The sequence below is a fragment of the Curcuma longa genome, chromosome 1, assembly GCF_044706935.1.
Source record: "Curcuma longa cultivar G26 ecotype Majalengka, Jawa Barat chromosome 1, ITB_CL_G26_1.1, whole genome shotgun sequence".
Lineage (NCBI taxonomy): Eukaryota > Viridiplantae > Streptophyta > Magnoliopsida > Zingiberales > Zingiberaceae > Curcuma > Curcuma longa.
In genome coordinates, this window is record NC_133861.1 from 3672515 (window position 1) to 3682488 (window position 9974).

The following is a 9974-nucleotide window of genomic DNA, read 5'->3' on the forward strand; positions in this document are numbered from 1 at the left end:
TAATCTCTACCTCAAAATAAGTTTGAGGAATACATAGAGACGCGTGGTATTGGATACCATAGCGATTGACCTTAGGCCAAGTGAGAGTCTGTTAATTTGAGAGGTGTCCTAAGACAATCGTCTTACGGTTATATTATTTATTGGATAAATAGCAATTCACTATTTGAGTGCACATTCCGTATGTTTTTGAGTGGATCTTAAACTTGAATACTGAATGTCCGCAATATGATTTATAACGTGAGAGAATTTGTGATTGGATCACAACTAGTGAGCATCTCTACACGTGTAATTATGAATGTATTAGAATTATTCCTAGTCGAGAAATTGATGAGCACGAATGTCATCGATTCTGTCGAGACCAGCATATTTTGAACTTCTTGGTTAGCCGAGCAGTTGATCTCACTGCTGTCGACATTAGATGTTGAGAGTTAAACGTGGATGCTGGTTAAAGGTAACCAGTTCATTGGAGTGACTTGCTTTGAGACTTCATATGGTTTGATATATATATGTCAATGAAGATCTCAGTGTAGCTTAAGTGCGAGTTTCCTTTGACTTGCGGTATTCAAGTCACCTTAGTCACGGAGGCTTATACTTTGACATCTTAAGCAAACATCTCCGAGGAGATGTGGACCCGAGATGATTGGGTATAAGTCGAAGTGCCCAAAGGTGTTTGAATAGCCCACAGAGGATTCACCGCTCCTAGGAAAAGGAGACGTATACCTTGCGGTCGCTTGTCATGATTATTACTAAAAGTTTTTGGCTAAAGCATTACATATCAAGAGTACGGTACTCTTGGATACGTGTACAAGTAACTTGAATCCACAGGACAAGAAAGCAGCTTGGGCTAGGTGTGACGTAGTCAACCTAGTGGGGACCGACACATAGACCATGTCCTGAACCAAGTGGGTATAAGACGGTGAAAGGAACGAGACACGATTCAGTTTAGCTGCTAAAGGGTTTAGAATTGTTCTGGAATCAATCGTTGATTTTTTGATCAATTGGGGATCATGATATACTACTAGGTGTCACTCATGATCGTTTCGTAATTAATGGTTAATTACGGACGTCCAACATAACCGGAAACCTATTGGGTCACACGCACTACAAGTTCTCCGAAGGACTTAAAACGAGTTTGAGAATTAGATTCTCAGAACGAGAGAAATAAAATCTGGTTGGATCAGACAAAGGACAAAATGATGGAATTTGTCTTACGAAGAAAAAATGAACGAAACTGATTTCGTTTAAATCATAGATCGTTTGGTTATTGAACCAAATGATTCAGTTTTGAACCGAATTGAACCAACTTGGTTTGGTTAACGATGGAAGAGATTTTGGTAAAACGGAAGAGATGAATAGCTTCGTCTTGTAAAGATGAATTGAATAAAACTAATTTGGGTCAAATCGGAGGTCGTTTGGTTAATGAACCAAGCGAACCAAAAGCGGTTCGATTTGCTACAGTGATTAGAATTAACCCGGTTCAGCCCAAACCTAATTGATCCCGATTTAAATACTGTAGCATATCAAGAAATTGGGGTCGCATTATTTTCTCCCCTGTTCATCCTCTTCGCACCGCGCCGGTGCTTCTCCCTCCCGGTCGCGCGACAGAAGCCCTAAACCGCCGCCGTCGCCGACGCCGACGTTGGTGGGGTTGGCCGGAGAAGCGAGACACGCGGCTGAAAAATAGAAAGATCATCCCCTGTTCATCATCTCCAAAATCCACGGTGTCACCTTGCTTCATCTCCGCAGCCACATCGTCTCCCTGCTTCGTCTCCCCAGCCACGATGCAGCCTTCCAGCCGCAACGCCACCGCCTGACCGTGATTTGTGCCTCCCTGCCGACCGTGCCTCTGAGCGCTGGCGGTTGCAGGCCCTTTGCTGGCTGTCGATCGGAGAGAAGCCATGCCCCCTGTTGTTGGCCAGAGGAGAAAGGGAGGAGATGCGTTTTCAGGCCCTTTGGTTGCTGTCACCGGAGAATTAACTGCTGGTTGCTGGCCGGAGCTGCCGCCGCCGGAGTCCTCTATTTTGGGGATTTTATGGCTTGTGAAGCTGCCGGTGGTTGGTGACCAATCCTTCCACCCGAGCTGCTGTTTGTGGGAGATGAGGACAAGAACCTCTGTTCGGCCATGGAGGAGAGAAGGAGAGGAGAGAAGGAGCTATGTTCGGCCATGTAAAAAAAAATGGAGGAGAGGAGAGGAGAAGCGCATACGGTGGGAGCCCAACATCCTATGTTCCCGGCCAAATGTAGCTGGGGAAAGTTATGTTACCGTTGCACCATTGCCCCGGGGACTATGTTCGACCATGTAAGAAAGAAGGAGAAGATGTCTATTATTTTCGGGCCATATGAAGAGGGAGAGATTGTATTGGGGTTTTGCCAATTCATTGTTCGATCGTTGGGAATTGTTTCCAATCATCGAATAGGTTTTTGGATTGTTGTCAATTAACCTCGGTCATTTGACGATCGTGTGTTAGCTTCTCGGGAGCTTACGAAGCTTCCGAATAATTATTCCATCACGATCAGAAAGGGTTTTCAATCGTTTGTCCATTATTAGCGGTCAAAGGTTGACCATCGAAAACTACATCGAGAATACGATTCTTGGTGATAGTTAAAAAGTCCCGGAACGATCACGACAAACGTTGTTGCATGGTTCCGGAATAAGGCTTCTCTCGAATCGATCGCCATCGATCATCAGCTAGTATCGAAAACGATGACACAACTCGTGGCTTCCAAAGCCATCCAAACAGGAGTTTGGCGTGGATCACCAGTAGAGGTGGGACTCCGACGAGAACCGCTCGATTGATGCCAACACTATTCAAGTGTCACCAAAGAGGTACGCGTAGAATAATATTTTATTATGGAAATTTTATTTGTACGCGTAGAATAATTTACTATTCTACAAATTTTAAATTCTTGTCATGCTTTGTACATGTTATTTCATATATTGCATGCGTGTGTTGTTGTAATAATTAACTGTAATTATTGTTTTATTTCTGTTGCGCGCGTTTATGAAACGTGTAGACTCGCGCATTGTACTGGGACGATCTTACCCTAACTAGGGTTTCTCTGGCCTCTCTAGTGGTTGGCGACGGCCACTCACCCGTCCGGCGACGTCCTCGCGTAGACAGGGGCTTGGACAGCGGCACACCTGTGGGAAAGGGAAGAATCACGAAGGGAGGTGGTGCTAGTCGGCAGAGGCGTCGGCTACTCGGTCTTCTCCACACGGGTAGCACTAGGAGGAAGGGGACGACAGCAGTGAGGGGTGTCGGTTGCTCGGTCTTCTCCACTCGGCACGCGGCGGTGTCAAGCAGATGTAGGCGATTTGAGGAGAGAACTCGGTGGCTGGAGGTGGAGGCGGCTTCAACTGGGTGAGGGAGAAGATGATGGGGAGGAGAAACGAGAAGGGGGCAGAGGCGTGGCATCGGGCAAAGGGGCGCGGTGTCAAGCATCGAGCAAGGGAGGCGGCGGCAGTGAAGAGAAGATCGCGTGAGGAGGAAATCAAATAGGGAAATCCAGTTATAACGAGGAGCTACAGTAACCCCAAAGTCGGTTTAATCATAATCGGTTCCTTTAAACTATGTTTACTGGGCTAAACCAACTTAAAAATCTAGGATTTATTATAACGATTGAACCGGTTACTGTAGCAAACCAGGTTAAATATTGGTTCGTTTGGTTTACTAACCAAACGACCTCTGATTTAACTCAAACGAGTTTTGTTGGATTCGTCTTCACAAGACGAATCTTTTTTATCCATTTTATTTTATCAAAACCTCTTCCAGCATGAACCAAATCAAGTTGGTTCAGTTTGGCTCAATCTTGGTTCGTTTGGCTCACTAACCAAACGATCTCTGATTTGCCCTAATTTGGTTTCGTTGATTTCGTCTTTACAAGATGAATCCGTGTCTTATATTTAATAATCTAATATGTTTTGATTTTTATGATTTACGTGTTTAACCTAATTGTCTTATTAAATGAATTAGGGTTTTGTCACGACCCGGGAGGCCGTTCGAAAATTTCGACATCATCTCCCCAGTAACCATGACAATTTTCCTGAATACATGTATATAATACGCAGCCACATGCGGCCGGAGTAAGGACTACACGTCCTTTAAGTACACAACCTACACCCCACAGATAGCATATAATGGCCTATATGGCCAAAAATTTGCCAACTAACATATGCTTGCTATATTAATTTACCACGAGAAAACCAAAATCAGATATATAAAATTCTGTATAAAAGGTAAATTCTACGCAGCGGAAAAACACAACAAGTGTATAAAATATATATACAACCATATCGAATATGACCAAATTTTATTACAACCATATCGAACTACGACTAAAAGCAAATAAACCAAAACATACTAAATCTTCTGGTGTGAGATGGAAGTAGCCAGCCGATCTCCAAGCTCCAAGTAAACCTATCTGTTACCTGGGGAGAAAACAAAGCAACCCCAGGGTCTGGGTAGTGAGCAACAAATACTCAGTGGGTACAGGAAAGAAGTGCATGTAACGGTTAAACAGCAGGAATAATAAATGTGTAAAGTCTAGAACGATTACGTATAGAAGAAGTAGATTAAGAATCCACAAGTACAGAAATTAGCAGCTAACATGAGTCATGATAGTAGGCATCATGCAAATGTAATCATGTATGTCATGACACACAATGCAACAGTCATAGCAAACAAATGCAACAATCATGGCAAATAAGTGCAGCAATCGCAAATGTATAAAGTAAACTACGTAATAATCCTACCAACGAATGCATGTAAATATGCATCAAACAACGCAATCAAAAATAAGTCACTGTCCGCACTCTACACTCCCCAATCACTCCTCGGAAGTGAGCTGAGGGGCTAAACAGGACATAATCAAATGCAAGTCACTGTCCGCACTCTACACTCCCCAGTCACCCCCCTCGGGGCAGTGAACTGAGAGGCCAAACAGGACGTACTGCCCAAACTCCAACAACTGACCACTAACAATAAGTGGGGAGTGACAGTGTAGCAGGAGAGCAATATAGCTAGTCCTGGTCGCACCCAACTATAGTGCAACCTCTTACCCATGTGCCACCTCAACACGGTGTCAGGTAAGAGCCAACAACAACAACATGCTACGATGCACAATTCAACAGATAACTACTACAACATCAGGATATGCGCAACATTAATCATGATAAGTCAACATAGATAAACAACAATTAATAAGACTGCATTGATGATAAACAGATCATATCAAGGTCAATGGTAGGTGTCAAGCAATGAATCAGGCAACAAATGTAATAAAATAGCAACAAGATAAACATGCACTATAAAAGAAGACCTGTGTTGACCAAGCACAGGAGTACCCACTTGATATACACACGTCGATATACAAACTCCCAAACACGAAACTTCGTGTATAGCAGGATCAACAAATCAAAGCCCTGCCATTTAAAACAAATAACACTTACTATTACACTTATATATCTAATATAAGCTTTTAATTCTATCAACAACAACTATGATACATTAACCTAACTAACTTAACCACAACCTAATCATAGCCACCATTCAACCTGTAATCAGATGTAACTCAAACTAGCTCACACAACATATCAGGACCTCAACATGAAACCCTAATAGCACAACTCACCAATCTATCCAAGTAAACAAGACAAATCCAACTAAGAACTAAGAAATCCCAACCACACACAAACTACACTAAACAACCTTCATCACTGAACACAACTCAATTGAATCAAGAACCCTAATCAAACTAAACCCTAGAACAACCCAACTAACAAACTAGATTACTCAACAACACAACAAATCCTTACCTGTATAAACCCTAATCAACTAAACACCATATCACTCACAACAACCCAAATATCAAGAACCTAACCTAATAGACCGATATCACCCTCAATTAAACTAATCAAATCCATAGCCTTTCATTAAACCTATCCAACAGTAGCTAAATAACAAGCCAAAACAGATCAGAACCATGTTCAAGAAAAAGGAAATCTCACCTCACATCCTTGCCCTAGAATTCGTAGTTCATCTCCAATCCAAATCAAACCTAACTCTAACAGTCCTAACAACAATCAACGAATCCACCACAAAATCAGAAAATCCTAATCGGAATCAAGAAGGAACTCACCTCCAATCCTAACAAGAAGGAAGAAACAAGCCCTAACTAGGGTTTCTCTGGCCTCTCTGGTGGTTGGCGACGGCCACTCACCCGTCCGGTGACGTTCTTGCGCAGACAGGGGCTTGGACGACGGCGCACCCGTGGGAAAGGGAAGAATCACAAAGGGAGGCGGCACTAGTCGGCAGAGGCGTTGGCTACTCGATCTTCTCCACGCGGGTAGCACTAGGAGGAAGGGGACGGTGTCAGTGAGGGGTGTCGGTTGCTCGGTCTTCTCCACTCGGCGTGCGGCGGTGTCAGGCAGAGGTAGGCGGCTTGAGGAGAGAACTCGGTGGCTGGAGGTGGAGGCGGCTTCAACTGGGTGAGGGAGAAGATGAGGGGGAGGAGAAACGGGAAGGGGGTAGAGGCGTGGCATCGGGCAAAGGGGCGCGACATCAGACATCGTGCAAGGGAGGCGGCGGCAGTGAAGAGAAGATCGCGTGACAAGGAAATCGAATAGGGAAATCCAGTTATAACGAAGAGCTACAGTAACCCCAAAGCTGGTTTAATCCTAATCGACGCCTTTAAACTAGGTTTACTAGGCTAAACCAACTTAAAAACCTAGGATTTATTATAACGATTGAACTGGTTACTGTAGCAAACCTGGTTAAATCTTGGTTCGCTTGGTTTACTAACCAAACAACCTCTGATTTAACTCAAACTAGTTTTGTTGGATTCGTCCTCGTAAGACGAATCTTTTCATTCATTTTATTTTATCAAAATCTCTTCCAGCACGAACCAAATCAAGTTGGTTTAGTTTGCTTCAGTCTTGGTTCGTTTGGTTCACTAACCAAACGATCTCTGATTTGCCCCAATTTGGTTTCGTTGATTTCATCTTTATAAGACGAATCCGTGTCTTATATTTAATAATCTAATGTGTTTCGATTTTTATGATTTACGTGTTTAACCTAATTATCTTATTAAATGAATTAGGGTTTAATTAATTAAATCTAATCCACTTTAACTTTAATTTGATTACCCTTCCTAATCTTTCCTCAAACCCAATAAAATTAAGTTTAATTTATAAATTTTCTCCTAATTTTTGGCATTTTACACTTTTTTCGGTCGATCGACAAAATATTTTTGGTCAATCGATCAACAACTTATCGTACTCACTCTGTTGATCAAATCGATTTTTCGATCACCCATTCAACAAGATCGGACGATCAATAATGTCTATGTCAGCTTTCCTGTCCATGTTCATTTGCTAATCGAAGCTATTCAGGCTTCTGATTGACTATCACCTGATATCCTATCACGTCAGCATCTCACACCTTATCTCTTGCCACATCAACTACCTAAAGCCTATCCTTGACCACGCCAGCTGCCACATCAGCAAATCTATGCTTATCCATGCCATGTCAGTTATCTGAAGCTTATCCTTGCCATGATATATGACATGTCATCTAACACCTTATCTGACATGTCATCTTCCATATCATCATACCTATGCTTATTTGACACCACATCAACAACTTTTTGCCAACTCACTGTATAGTCATCTGTTCGACTGAAAACTCTTATTCGATAGCTTAAAAAATTTAGTCAACCATATTGATCTTTTCGATATACTAAAAACCTATTTTCTACAAAACAAAGTTAACACGACAAACAAGTATAATATTTATATATTATTATGCCTGATTTATTTTTTTGACAATAAAAACTATTTGAAACTCATGTTGGTTTCTTAGTCTGGTCATCGCCTACCTATATGATTACCTCGTCTCAACGTAAAGATGCCCCTCACAACCTTCTTTCAGAAGAACCTCTCCTAAACTTACCTTGCTTTCTTACCTAGAAAAAAGTCTGGTCCTACTAACCCATTTGGACGTGCTCTGCTCAGTGTCCGATCTTTTGGCCAACTTTTTTAACTGATTTGTCAACCATCTGTGTGGTGGCCGAGTCTTATTGACCTTCTACCTAGTGTCTAGTTCTCTTGATCCAATAAGACTTTTTTTATTAAGCGACCTGTATACTCAACACCCAAATTATATTCACAATGACTAACTAACTTTAAATCCTTTGTCATACATCAAAAATTAAGTTCAATTATTTGATGTTGTCTATACCAATAATATATCTCTTTTTGATATTTGACAATCTGATTTAAAGTTAAGATAAAAATAGGACTAATAAAGCATCACTTTGAATACCCCTTAAATTTTCAAAATTTTGAACCTCGTTTGAAATTTTAAATCAAGTATTTTAAGTTTTTAAACTTTAAACCTTGTATTCTTCTCCTCTGACACACATCAAAGCAGGGGTAAAACAAAATCCAAAATACAAAAAATAGTTTTCAAAAGAATCTTTCAAAGTATATTTGAAATTTTTTTAAAATAGTTTTCAAAGTATTTTTGAGAAATAGAAAAATACTTTTCAAAGTATTTTGGGAAAAAATTAAAATAGCTTTCAAAGTATTTCTGAAAATTAAGAAAAATATTTTTCAAAGAATGGTTCAAAGTATTTTATAAAATAAATTTTAAATATTTTTTTAAATTCTGAAAGTTATTTAAAATAATTTTAAAAATCTATTTTCAAGACCATTTTAAAATAATTTTGAAAACAATATAAAAATAAAATTTAAAGATAATTTTAAAAACTTTTTTGAAAATAATTTTCAAAAACTATTTAAGAATAGTTTTATAATATTGAATATAATTTAAAAGTAATTTTAAATTGAATGCTCCCTATTTAGAAAAATTATTTTAACACAAATAAACAATGCATACAACATTAACTACTAATACACATGTTAAACAAATAGTAATAAGATTAAGCATTCAAAGTTAACAAACATCCATAGATAACTAAATAGTAGAGTAAACATGTATAGTTAAGATTAAGGTCTAAACATCCAAAAAGATAGAACACAAGCTATAAAGATAGACAATCATAAGCCTAATCAAAAGAGAGAGGAGGTTGCTGGTTGATACGTCAAGTCTTAAGGAAATCCATTATCTCCTATTGTCCTTCAGAGTGTCTGGATATCTCTCCTATCTATCAAAAGCCGTACGTCTACTCTAACAGAGTAAATCGATCATCTAAATCATGAGGATTTGCTAGGGCTGGCAACTCCAAAATTGAAATATCAAGTATATCATCATCAAAATGTAACTCCTCCTCCTTGGGTTGTGCAACTCATTATTGTCTGAGTTTTCACACTAAGGTTTGTCCCCTTTTCCTATACTAGCTAATGACATTTGTCTATACCCTATCTTATCAAACGAGTCCAGGAGAGTCTCAATTTTTTAAGGCCCTAAATAGAAAATAGTTGGGGTCTTAATATTTTTTTAATTAAATATTAATTTTTTAAAAATAGTTTTTTATATAAAATATTATTAAAGATATTTAATTTTATTAGTAAAATTTAAAAGAATAGTTCGGTGCATTATAAAAGGTTATTTTTGGGACTAAAAGTTATGACTATTAATAATAACAAATTCCACTTTGTTATTAGTAAAATTGGGAAAACAATTCTCCTAAATTTTCAAATATAATTTGTTAAAAAAATATATAATTACATAATAAATATTTTTAATCAACTAAATAAAATAAAATTTGGTCAATAAAATATTAAATATATAATTAAATTTGATGATAAATTATTATAATATTGGTTAATATACATTTTAATTTTTTTAATAATCAATTAACTTTTGATAAATTATTAGTCAAATTTATTTAGCTAAAAATATTTAGTTAGTAGTCTTTTCTTAATATTAACATGGATTATAAAAAAATAGTGGTGTGTATAATAATTTATAAAGAGCAAGAGTAAAATAATAAGAGTATAAAAATGATGATGA

At 38.7% G+C, this 9974-nt stretch overlaps 1 pseudogene; it reads right to left on the reverse strand.

Annotated features, from left to right (window-relative positions):
• LOC141822671 (uncharacterized) overlaps positions 1 to 1900 on the reverse strand; it is a 54759-nt pseudogene extending 52859 nt beyond the window's left edge.
• Between the last annotated feature and the right edge of the window lie 8074 nt (positions 1901 to 9974).